This window comes from Grammomys surdaster, unplaced genomic scaffold (assembly GCF_004785775.1).
Source record: "Grammomys surdaster isolate TR1022 unplaced genomic scaffold, NIH_TR_1.0 146, whole genome shotgun sequence".
Lineage (NCBI taxonomy): Eukaryota > Metazoa > Chordata > Mammalia > Rodentia > Muridae > Grammomys > Grammomys surdaster.
In genome coordinates this window covers 15,827,804-15,840,369 of record NW_021604604.1, presented here as the reverse complement: position 1 = coordinate 15,840,369, position 12,566 = coordinate 15,827,804, and positions in this window count along the sequence as shown.

Below are 12,566 nucleotides of genomic sequence, written 5' to 3'. Positions count from 1 at the left end.
GAGAGAGAGAGAGAGAGAGAGAGAGAGAGAGAGAGAGAGAGAGAGAGGGAAAGAGAAGAGAGAGAGAAAAAGAGAGAGAGAAGACAGAGAGAAAAAGAGAGAGAACAGAGAGAGAGAAGAGAGAGAGAGAGAAAAAAGAGAGAGAAAAGAGAGAGAGAGAGAGAGAAGAGAGAAGAGAGAGAGAGAGAGAGAGAGAGAGAGCACAAAAGAAGACAAGTTGGATTTAATTGCCATGAATTTCGCAAAGATCTTTCTCTGTCTTGACATTTTTTTTTAAAGTTAGCATACAAAATAATGGGTTTCATTATGGTATTTTTATTGATACATGTAATTTTATTTTGGCAAATTTTTTCTTAGTACTGACTGATTTTTTTTTTTGTCTCCTAAAGTTTGTTTAGATGTTTACCTAATCAAGTTTTTACTATTGTCTTTTAAGAGAGATTTTTCTCCCAAGAAATGCAACTTAGGTAAAGGCATCTTTTAGAATCTACACAAATGTCTACCATCTTTTAGGCAACAGCACTTTCCTTTGTCTACCAGGGTGGCCTCAAATTCCCAATTATCTTGTCTCAGCTCACCAGGAATCTGGTACTATATGCACACACCACGACTGGTCAAACACTTTTTATATTGTGAACATTTTTATGCAGCTAAGATTTGGTTAAGCAATTGTCAGCAGGGAAAAGAAGGACAGAAAGCATGACCAGTGGGAGAGAGCCACCGCCCCAGTTCCTCAGCGATGACAGCAAAGCATTACTGTGGTTCAATGGTTAGTGACTTTCTTGTTTCACATGAAGCCAAAAGCATGGGCCATTACCAAAGCAGTGGGAATGGAGTGAGGAAAAGGGATTGTGAAGAGAGAGAGGCAACTGCTTTCAAAGGGGTTCAGCCAGCTAAGAACAGTTCTTCCTGTTGCTGAAGGTGGGAGATCCTACATTCTCAGCTTCTCACCAACACAAACACAAGACCAATGCTTACAGAATAGAATGCAGGGTCGTTTTTCTTTCCTGGAGCACTCACATGACCTATGTGAACAAGCATGGTTGTTTTCCAGGGTGCCATTTGTAAAATGGTCCCAGATTTCTTATTCCCTGGGCATCCATTCCTTTTTTAAGTTCTGGAAAACAAATAAGGTCCTCCTATGAGGTATTTTTATTAAAAGTTACTGACAGTGTTCTTTAACCGGTGACTTTCGAAAACAACAGAAGTAATTGCTTGCAAAGAATAAAAACAACACCAGGCAGTAACTGTCAATTTGGGCATATAAACACAGCTAATTACATGTGACTTTTGCAAGCATAGTCTTGTTTAACTGCTGATCCTTTCTCTCCAGGTGGTAGCCCTAATAGACGGCTGGTCAGAATGTAGTCTTCCAGCTCTGTGGAGTCCTTGCTGATCGCTGTTGCCTGAATTGGTGCCATGTGGTCCTTAATCCTTGTTCTCAAGAGTCGCATCCTCTCCGGTGCAATGTGATGGGATAAAGATTTACTGTCTTTTCCCCAAGGTTTCAAGCATTCTTGCTACTGGAGTTGCTTGCCCTGCCTCCACTGCCCCTGACTTCAACCTTCTGTGGCTCGTGTCTTCTTTTGAACTATTGAATCTTTTTCAAAGTTGTGTCTTCTTTATGGACAATGGTACTACTCTTGGGTTTTCTGGAACTGTTGTGCCTTGGCTTGTCCAGTTTTCTTGACCACAACTCACCTCCTCACAGAAAGCAATTTGTTTAACATTGTATCCAGTGTATGTGCGCGCACACACACAATACACACACACACACACACACACACACACACACACAAACACATACACACACAGGAAAGTTTCTTGGAACAATTAAACCCTTACTACATAAAATAGACCTATGCTATACCTATTCTATTTTGTTGTTTTCTTCTCCCCTCTCCTCTTCTCTCCCTTCCTTCTTCTTCCTTTCTCCCTTCCTTCATCTTCCCCTCTTCTTCTGTTCCTTTCCCTTCCCATGAAAGTTTGAGTTCTCAGTTCCCTTCTGAGTCAAGTGCTACAGATTACAGACAGCTTCTCTCTGGTTAGTGCCCTTAAAGTTTCTCAAAGACTAGACCAATCTCTACTCACATTCCTCGCCCTCTGGCCAAGTGATGTCATTTCCTCTTGGTAGGTCTGCAGTATCGGTGGCAACTTGGTGATTCAACTGATTTATTTCTAATCAACCATAGGGGAGGAAACTATTTTACATATTCCTTCAGAAAAAAATGATAGACTTGTCAGAGATGCCTTTTAGAAGGCATTAGCAACAGAAAAATCATGACTAGGTGGGTTACTTCTTTACAAATGGCTTCCCTGGCTGTGTGCACTGACCCAAGCCTTTAATTCCAGCACTTGAGAGGCAGAGATACGAAGATTCCTTTGGGTTTCAGGCCAACCAGGGCTACAAGGTGAAACACTGTTTCAAACAAAACCAAGCCAAACCACCATCATCACAGTAATAATAATAATATTAATATTAATAATAAGTGACAACAACTGAAACAAATGTCTTTCCTGGCTAGTAGATGTCCCTTTATGATCAAATACTATTTGTTCAATATTATTCTGATAACCATCAGAAGAATATCATTCTTACTAAAATTAAGCTGTAACAGTTGATTCCAGATTCATTATTAAAATGAATAAAAAGCTGTTCTCAAACGCTTAGTCAGTGACTGATTCTTGATCTTCTGCCTCTGACTTGGACCCTGCTAAGGTCCTATAAGTTTGTGGTTTTCTCCAGGTTTTCCATATCCCCACAGGTCAATGTTATCAGTTGCCCAAACTTCCTTGGATCTAAGGTGATTAGTGAAACTTTCCAGATCTTTCTATGACAGGAAGTGCTATCGACCACCGAGAATGCATCCCTTTTGACTTATTGCAAGCAAAGAGCTCAACCCAAACCATTTGCTTATTTAACTTCCTTTGCCTCAGAATCAGTCATTGGCCAATAAGAAATGGGCTGAGGGTTTCTGGGAAGGATTTTCCTTTACTGTCATAGAACCTGCTACTACCTGGCTTTTTGGCAGCCATTTTGTAGCTACAAGGCAACAGATGTAAGGAGGAAGATCTTCCAGTAAAAAGTCCTTGAGCAGTTCTGTAGAAAGCCTATATCTTTCTTGGCAGCAGAGAGCAGCCACATCAGCTATGCATGGTTCTCCAGAAACTTCTAGTTACATGAGAAAAATGTGATGGTGAATATTAACTTGACAGCATCTATAGTCACCTGCTAGATGAACTTTTGAGCATGTCTAAGATTGAACTCATTGAGATGGGACACACCCTAAGTGTGAGCATCACTTCTCTGTGAGCCCCATTAAAAGTGGGCTTAACACCTGGATGCATCCATTTCTGCTGCCTGTCTATGGATTCAGTGTGACCAGCTGCCTAGAATCCCTGTTGCCATGCCATTCCCACCAGGGTGGACTATATATATCCCCAACAACTATCACCCAGAATGAATGCTAAATCTTTAAACTGTTTCTTCTCACATATTTGGTCACAATAACCATAATCATAATCAAAAACTAAAAACAACTTTTCAATACCACAGTTTTTCTTGGCCTATAATCAAATACACCATTGAGTCTCCCTTCAAATTTTGAATTTCTGTATCTGTCTTTTTCTCTGATGGAACTTTGATAAGTACAAATTACTATGATGATCCCTCCAAGTGTCACTAATTAGAGACAACGCTACTTTAGAGTAATTACTGACGAAAGTGCATCCATGTTACTCCATCCAAGACTCCTGGTGTGAGAAGCTCCTGCTCCACCATGTCCCAACAGGGTTCAAACATATTGAGAATTAACATTCTGTTGTTCTTTTCCACAGAATCGAAGGGCTAAATGACCCTGGCTGTTCGAGAGTTGGGGTTAAGTCAAGTGATTCTTTGTTGTAAGAATGATATTGTTTATATGTATGTATACCTGTGCATGTATAAGATTGTATACTTGTCTTTAAGCCTCAGACCAATCTCAAATGTTGTTCTTCAGGACATCATCCACCTTGGGTTTTGAAACTGGGTCCCTCACTGCCCTGGGATGCCCAGGCAATAAGCCCTAAGAATCTGCATCCCCCAGCTCTGGGACTGCAAGTGTAAGCCACCATGTTTGTCTTTTTTACATGGGGTCTGGGAATCAAATCTGGGTCCTCACGCTTGTGTAGTGAGCACTTTACCCACTGAGGTATCACCCTTTCTCTCATACTTTAGCCTTCAATGGTTTTTTAAAGCTATCTCTTCACCTTCAAGTTTTTACTATTGTCAGAATGTCCTAGAGCTGAGGAAAAAAGTAGGCCGTTCATACGGCTTCATTTGGAGATTCTTCCTGATTCTCCTTAGGATAAGAGAAATGAGCAGAGCAGGTAAGAGGCCCTTTTCACTCCAGATGAAGACGAAGATTCACTGAGTAGAATGGGTAAGGCTCTTAGTCAGTGCTCGGCAAGGATGCTGACTGCTGTTCCTGCTTCCAGTCCCTTAGGACTGTTCCTCAGGAGCACGAGCCTCCTTTGTGTCCATTAGACAGACTTGATTTTTGTGGCCAAGGATGAGCTAAGTTAGGACATATGTGCATAACTCTTAAACCTTACTTCATTTTGCTTGATAAAATTTTACACAATCCTGGGTATGTAGATACAGCAAATAGATAGTAAACCTCTACTGATAATAAATCAGAAAGAATTTAATCTTAAAGGATTCTTCAGTATATATACCACTTTATAATTTATAAATGATGAAAGCAAATTTGCATATAGATGAGATGAACAGGCCTCTTTAGTTTTACATGAAGAATTAAATCTTGGCTGAATATTTGATGTTGTGGGATATTGAGGATCATTAACATTTTCCAGAGTTGATTGATATTTTATAATCTTGAATACTGAGAATGTCACTTTGCATAAATAGTTAGTATAAAAATGGCAGGTATATATTTAGGCAATTTCAGAAATGTTTGGAAATTCTGTCCTAATCCTATGCCAAAATTCCCTAAATGGCTCCTCAGTGTACTCCTGATGTCAACCCCAATGGCAATCTTGAAAACCAATCATTCTGGCATAATCAAGATGGCTCAGTGGTTTGGAGTATTGGCTACTCTTCCAGAGGACCTGGGTTCAATTCCCAGCACCAACATGGCAGTTCACAATTGTCTGTGATGCCAGTTCCAGGGGATCTGACATTCTCATACACATGCATTGGACAAGTCACTTATGTTCATAAAATAAAAATAAATAAATTATTAAAAAAGAAAATCAACCATTCTAACACAATGGAATCTAAAGATGCACTAACTTTACACTTATAGGCTAAGGAAAGACGGTACAAAAGCATTAGGTTATTGTTTACTATGATTAAGCCATCGTGTTTCTGTAAAGGCAGAAAAGTGTGTGTACACCGTAATTCTTCACAGAAAACAGTCTAGAGTCTGCGCTGAGATGCTTCAGTCAGAGTTCCTGCTGTTGCATGCATGGCACGACAGCACACACAGTGGAAAGTGTGTGTTGTATGTTCAGAGCCTGCAGTGAAGCCTCTGGTTGCAACAAGGGTAAGCACTCCAAAACCACCCGGGGTTCATTGTGTATTTGATTTTCAGCTTGTACTTCTGGATTGTTCCCCAGCTCCAAATTCAATTATGTTACCCCATGGGTTTTATGCCTCAGATTTAGAAGCTGGGGACTCTAGCAGCTGTGTCTCATAGTAATTTCATGGCAGTTGCAGATGTCATTCAGAATGTCTAGGAATCACACTTTAAAAAGTGAAATGAAATGGGCAAGATGAAGAAGGAAACAGAAGCATTCTCCTACATGACGTGGGCATATGATATGACTTCCTAAGTGTATTTTATTTACAGCAACATAATCAACACATGATGTCAACTCAACCTGTGAAAATTACTGAGTGGTTTTCGTTTTTTTCTTTGATACAAAATTGTAGCTGAACTTTGACTACTTTGTGGGTTCTTCTTTCTCCCACCCTTCTCCACCCCTTTTTACCCCTTCATCCCCTAACACTAGATAGAAAAGAAAAAGGATATAAAGGAAAGGGGGAGACATTATTGTTAGACCACTTCATGCCGGTGAGGGGTGCTGAGTTCTTTGACGCAAGTTTGATCTTTGCCATAAGGATGTATAGTTTCTTCTTCCTTCTTTTTTGCTCATGACTACCTAACAAACTGCAACCAACAGCAACCAACAACAACAACCAACAACAACCACCACCACCAAAAACCACCACCAACCACCACCACCAACCACCACCAACCAACAACAATCACCACCACCAACAACTAACACCAAACAATTACCAGCCAACAACCCAACAACCTTTTAGGGTCCTAGCATTGATAGACCCTCTGAAAGATTGCCAGAATTCCAAATGTCATACAATCACAGAAACTATCTGCAGCTGGCAAAACCATGTCCCTAGAGGCAGATTACAGTCAGCTGCTGTGGACAACCTGCAGCATCACTGTATCCCACACCTGGGATTAAAATGAAAACAGATTCTTATAATATCTTTGTGGTTTTTAGAGAAGCCAAAATGCTAAAGTTGTCACAACACAAAATTGTTTGTGCAGTTGACGTTTGTAATGATGGCACAGCTTGTGTTGACTGATCACTTCTGAAAAAACTGTACAGCATATTATTTAGGAAATAAGTAACTGCACTTCAAATGGGCCAGGCAGCCACACTGCCTAGTAGCTGCTCTACTGAGATGTGCTCGATTTTCTCTGTCTACTTTATCTCCATGGACAGCCACCCCGATCTTGTCAATTTAACCCTTTCTGTCCTCCTCTGTCTCCACTCTGTAGCTATTATCAAAGGAACTGTCCTCTTGAGACAGACTCTACAGGTACACTGTCCACAGGAGATATTTCCCCACAATGTCAAAGTGATTGTGTTTAGAAAGCTTGTCTTCGTTCTTTTTATCTGTGTCAGAGAGCTTACAGTGAAAATGAGAACTGCCATGAGCTAATGGCTCATGAGAATCAGGGAACACAGATATTGGGAGTGCATATGTGATATTAAGAATATGTACTTAAAGGCCATGTATGCTGGTGTACATTTTTAGTTCTAGCCCCTGGGAGGCAAGAGGCAAACGGATCTCTGGGTTCAAGGTCAGCCTGATCTTTAGAGTGTGAAGCTAGTTCTAGGTTAGCAAAGGCTACATGGAGAAACCGTCTCTTGAACCTCCCAAATATATATATATATGTATATGTGTATATGCACACATGTTTATTATTATACATTACTTACTAATATATTATTAATATCATACATGTGCTTTTAATCTTGTAGACTTAATATCACACATAACAATATTAATATTATATATAAAGTCAATGATATATAATCCTGATATTGAATTTACACACTTAATATCTTTGTGTATAAAAAATATATTCCAAGCCAGGCTTGTTGCTAAATGACTATTATTCCAGCACTAGAAAAGCTGAGTCAAGAAGAGTGAGAATTCAGGGCCAGCCTGAGTTACAAAGTGATACCTGGTCAGATAAACAGAGAGCTCAGAGGAAGTAGAGTGGGGAGAGGGGGAGAGAAAGATAGGTGGGGGCGGTGAGGGACATTCCACAATGCATATGGAGATAGAGATAGTCAAGATGACTTTCAAGGGAGAACCAGTCCTTTGAAGAGCACACAATTTTCCATCAAAGAGGTCCAACGGAAGCGATAACATAGTCAAGTATGGTGAGCTCTTGACATAGCAAGATAGTCATTGTGTCTTAAAGTTACCCTTGCTTAAGGTGCTGCTGGATTAGGCTTATAGAACTGCCAGCCTCTTACGTGTTCTTGTATCACCATCTCTTTTCCTTCACTGTTTTTAGGGCTATGCCTGTTGGAGTCTTTTGTTTCTGCCTTTGCTCTGGCCACACGAGTACTGGGATTATAGATGCTTGAGCCATATGCCCAGTTTTTATGTGGGCTCAGGATTTTAACTCAGGCTTTCACTATGTGCTCTTGACTTCACTTATAATTCTAATTCTAGATACTTTGGGCTGTGTGACTTGAGGACAGTTTGTTTTATCTTCTTGTTATCTATCTTCAGAAAATGGCATCTTCTCTGTCCCTGTCAGGGGACAGGGACTTCTTTCTCATTTTTCTGACCCTTACAAGTACCTGAACAGTGATGGGGTAGGTTCTACTGAATGAATGCATCAAGAAGAATGACTTATACAGTGTACCAGAGGCTGGGTAAGGAAGACCACAGCACTGAGGCCAGCTTGGCCTGCACAGTGAGATCCCATCACAAAAATCCACTAGGTTAGAGGTAAGATCATCTGTGTAGAATTATTTATGAATTTCAGAAGGTTATATTAGCATGAAATATTTTTCTTATTTTATGTCCACCAGTGGTGTGTTTTACATTTCCACAGGGAGTGGAATGCAAATCTGTCCTTTGCTCATAAGGACAGATTTCCAGGAGAAACGCAGACAAAGGTAAAATGGTTTTGAAATTAGAGTTGTACTATAGAAGTTCCTGATCATGACAGTAACAGCCATCTGGGATGGAGACAACTGTATCTGATCTCATTCCACAGGGAGGGAATCCCTTGTTTCTGTTTGTGTGCTCTTACAGAAACTAGGGAAAAAAGACTCATTGGAAAAGATATCTTTTGATCCTATTTCCCTAACATCTGATCTGTTACCTGAGCTTAAGCTGACAATATGGCTGGTTAGAAGTCCCCAGGAACCCCATGTTAATAAGCAGAAAGCAGATAAGAATGAGTTGCTGGTAGCTTGCTCACTGTTTCCATCCTACGGTGAACTGCAGTCATTTGGCCCGTTTCTCAAAGACCTACTTGAATTGTAAGAACCTGTGAACTTCCTAAATGTCTAGCCACCAAACTTCATTAGGAGAACAAATGACTGCCTGGCTCGAGGACATTCATTTATTCCCTTTCTCAGTCCAAGAGCCTTCCCAAACGCAGGCTAAGGCAACAGCTGACTGTGTTTCCTTCCCCAACAAGAAATTTTCATACCAATCAGATATACTTATAATTGCCTCAAATCACATTGGAGTTTCCCTGTCTTATTAGTTCAGAGACCAGAGTAAGTTTTTTTGATTATTTATTTATTTATTTATTTATTTATTTATTTATTTGAGATAGAATCTCAACCACATAGCCATGGCTGGCCTAGAACATAATATGTAGATTGGGTTGACCCTGAACTCGTAGAGATGCACCAGGCTCTGCTTTCTAAGTTGTGGGATTAAAGGCACGAGTCAACATACAGAATACAATTTTATTAAGTAAAATATGTTTAAAAAGGAAGTTGGGGGTTAGGTATGGTGACATACATCTGTAATCACAGTTCTTGGGAGATGGAGGGAGGATGAACAGGAGTTCAAGATTATCCTAGGATATATCCTAGGGAGTTTGAGGTCAGCCTGGGCTACTTGAGATCCTGTCCCTAACAACAACAATATATATCTTGATCTACCTGGGAAAAGTTTAAAAAGTAATAACAGTAAAGAGAAAACAGGTTAACATTCAAATAGGCTAGGCTTTGGTGTGGCAAATTCTACATGTAGCATGCAGGTGGGTAGTGGGAAGTGGGAAGATAAGCCTCCCTCTTGAACAGAGGCAGTGTGTATGTGGGCCTTTGTAGAGAGAAGTACCTGGCAGTCTGACTGTAGATCTCAGGCCCCTATTGGTTAAAACAGTCTCCTTAAGGACTCAGAGTGGAAATCATTCCAGCTTATACGGAGTGCCTTGTGAACTCAGAATGAGTAGATGTATTTCAAAATTATTCATAAGAGACATTTATTATTCCTTGATATATTATAAAATTGGTCCAGATTAAGGCTTTATTGCAATGTTTGAGTTGCAAGATGCCAGAGATACAGGGCAGACATAAAAACAATTAAAAACTTTTGTTTTAGGTGCTGCGAAGATAGTTCGCCTGGGTCATTGCACTTGCCTTCAAGCCCGACGATCCGAAGTTAGTCCCTGGAAGCCACATAGTGAAAGGACAGAAGCAAATCCTGCAAGTTGTCCTCTGACTTTCACAGGCCTGTGCCCATGTGCACATATACAAGCACATATACATACATACATACATACATACATACATGCATGCATGCATGCATACATATATTACATACATACGTACACATAAATAACTGTAATAAAAATCTACAAATTAATTTTTTTGGAAACAAGTTCTCACTACGTGATTCAGGTTGACTTTGAACTCCTGGACTCTATTGTCCCTCCGATTTCAGCCTGCTGATGGCTAGGACTACAGATGCATGCCACCCTGGCTGCCCAAAGAACCATCGTAATGTAACTCTGCAAGTAGTTCTGCTCTTCAAAGGCTTCCAACTTGGGCTGTCACTGTGACATAGAGTAACCATAGCAGTGACTTAGTGGCTGGTTTTTGCCGGTTGGGCAGTTTCCCTGGTGCTTTATATCATGATAATGCTGGCAGCATGGTTGCTACCTGTTGAGTAGATAGCCAATAGCTATCTCGCTAAGTACTGCAATTGTTATTTAAGGTGGAGACTACTGTTTTAGGACAAGGAGAGGGTTGGAGGCTCATTCACTGTCCAAATGTCCACACTGAATAAAACTAAGGGCTGGATGGGGCTCCAGGTTAATTCTGCTTGCTCTGCCTTGACAGAGGTGTCTCACAAATAAACGCCATGCTTTTCTCAAAGCCACACTTGGTGTGTAATTTAGATGAAAGCACAGCTCTTCATCTTGTATCTTCATTTTGAAATGACCTGAAGTTTAACTTGAAATGGAGTCTACATTTACTGAAATAATCAGTTCCATCAACTGTGTATGCTGCACACACCCACACATGAACACATACACTCACATAGACATACATACATACATACATACACAAACACACAAATACATAGATATACACATACACACATAATATGCACACCATACACACATAGACACACACATGCACACACATGCACACACACTTGCACACACATGCACACACACTTGCACACACATGCACACACACACACACACACACACACACACACACACACACACACACCCCTTTGTTAGATCAGTACCCTGGCCTTAATTTTTCTCTTCTTTTTGAGGTAACAGCAGAGTGTTCTGGGAAGAGTGAGGATCAGTGACGGCTGGAAACCTGTGTCAACATTAAAAATAAATTTCTATTTATTTGAAATAACCCATGGCATCTCCTGAGGAAGGTCTGCTTTAAAGGGGAGCAATTTGCAAATCTCAGTAAGAAAGTGTTCATAGCAAGTAAGAAGTGAGCATGGCCGTGTTATTTTCCCATTCTGCAACAGACAAAAATCTCAGTATTTAGGCTTCTCATTTGGAATTCACTGAAATGAAAACATAATCCAAGTTAATTACTGTTCCCTAAGGTATCTGGTTGCATAATGTTTTATAAAATTAAAACCTATTAAGTGCCCATGGGAGGAAAAAATTACTTTAGATGCAAAGCACCAAAGAAAAAAAGAAGAAAGAAAAAGAAGAAAAGCAAAGAGGTGAAACCTACTTAGAGCCTTCACTTCTTGTTATGTAGGCATCGATAAGCTGGGGATTCAGACCTAATGAGAATTTGGGGTCCAATAAAATTTTTAGGGGCTGGAGAGATGGCTCAGACAATTAAAGTGCTTGCCACAAAAGCTAGAAAACTTAAATTTGATCTCTAGAACCCATGTTTAAAAACAAAACACCACCAAGCAAAATTAGGTGCAGTTGCATGCACCTATAATCCCAGCACCGGGGAAGTGAGCACAGGAAGATCCTGAGGCTGGCTGACCAGCCAGGCTAGCTGATGCTGCAGATTTCAGGACCAGAGAGAATTGACCCTGTCTCAAAAAGCAAGATGAAGGGTAACAGAGGAAAACACCTGAAGTCTACTTCTGGCTTCTGCTCACATATGCATCCGTGTGACATGCGCAAATGCACAGCCACACAAGTATGGACAAACCTTTTAGAGGTTGAATATGGTGACACATCTGGAAAGTACTAAGGAAACTGAGACAGGAGGATTATAAATTCAGGGCAGATTGAGCCACATAGCAAAATCCTGTTTCTAAATAACAGTGAGAATAACAGTTTCTTGGGGTTGATTTCTACCTGTGAAATTAAACATAAAAGGAAGACCCCAAGGACAGTGCTCTAGAGTGAGTTCCATTTGCCCTGTCAACTTGCTGGCTTTCTTGAGGTATGGTGTGGTGTCAGGGAGGTCTTTCTAACAAAGGGAAAGCCAACTGCTCTAATTTCAACCAGATTCTCCTGTCTTCTTTCTTCAGAGTCATTCTTCAGAGGAAAAGATTTTAGATGCCTTAGTTCAAACTGGAAGCCTAATAAGAATGACTATACAGGTAGAGTTGGTGGAACCTGCCAGTAGCTTAGCATCAGGGAGTCTGAGGAAGAAGGCCTTAAGTCTGAGGAAATCTTGAGCTACAGAAAGACCCTTTCTTAAAATTTAGCTAAGTCACTTGGCATGTAGGAGTCCCTGGTTTGATTTCTAGTACTGTATAAACTAGGGATGGTGGACTTGTCCTATAATTCTAGCAGTTGGGAGGCAGAGGA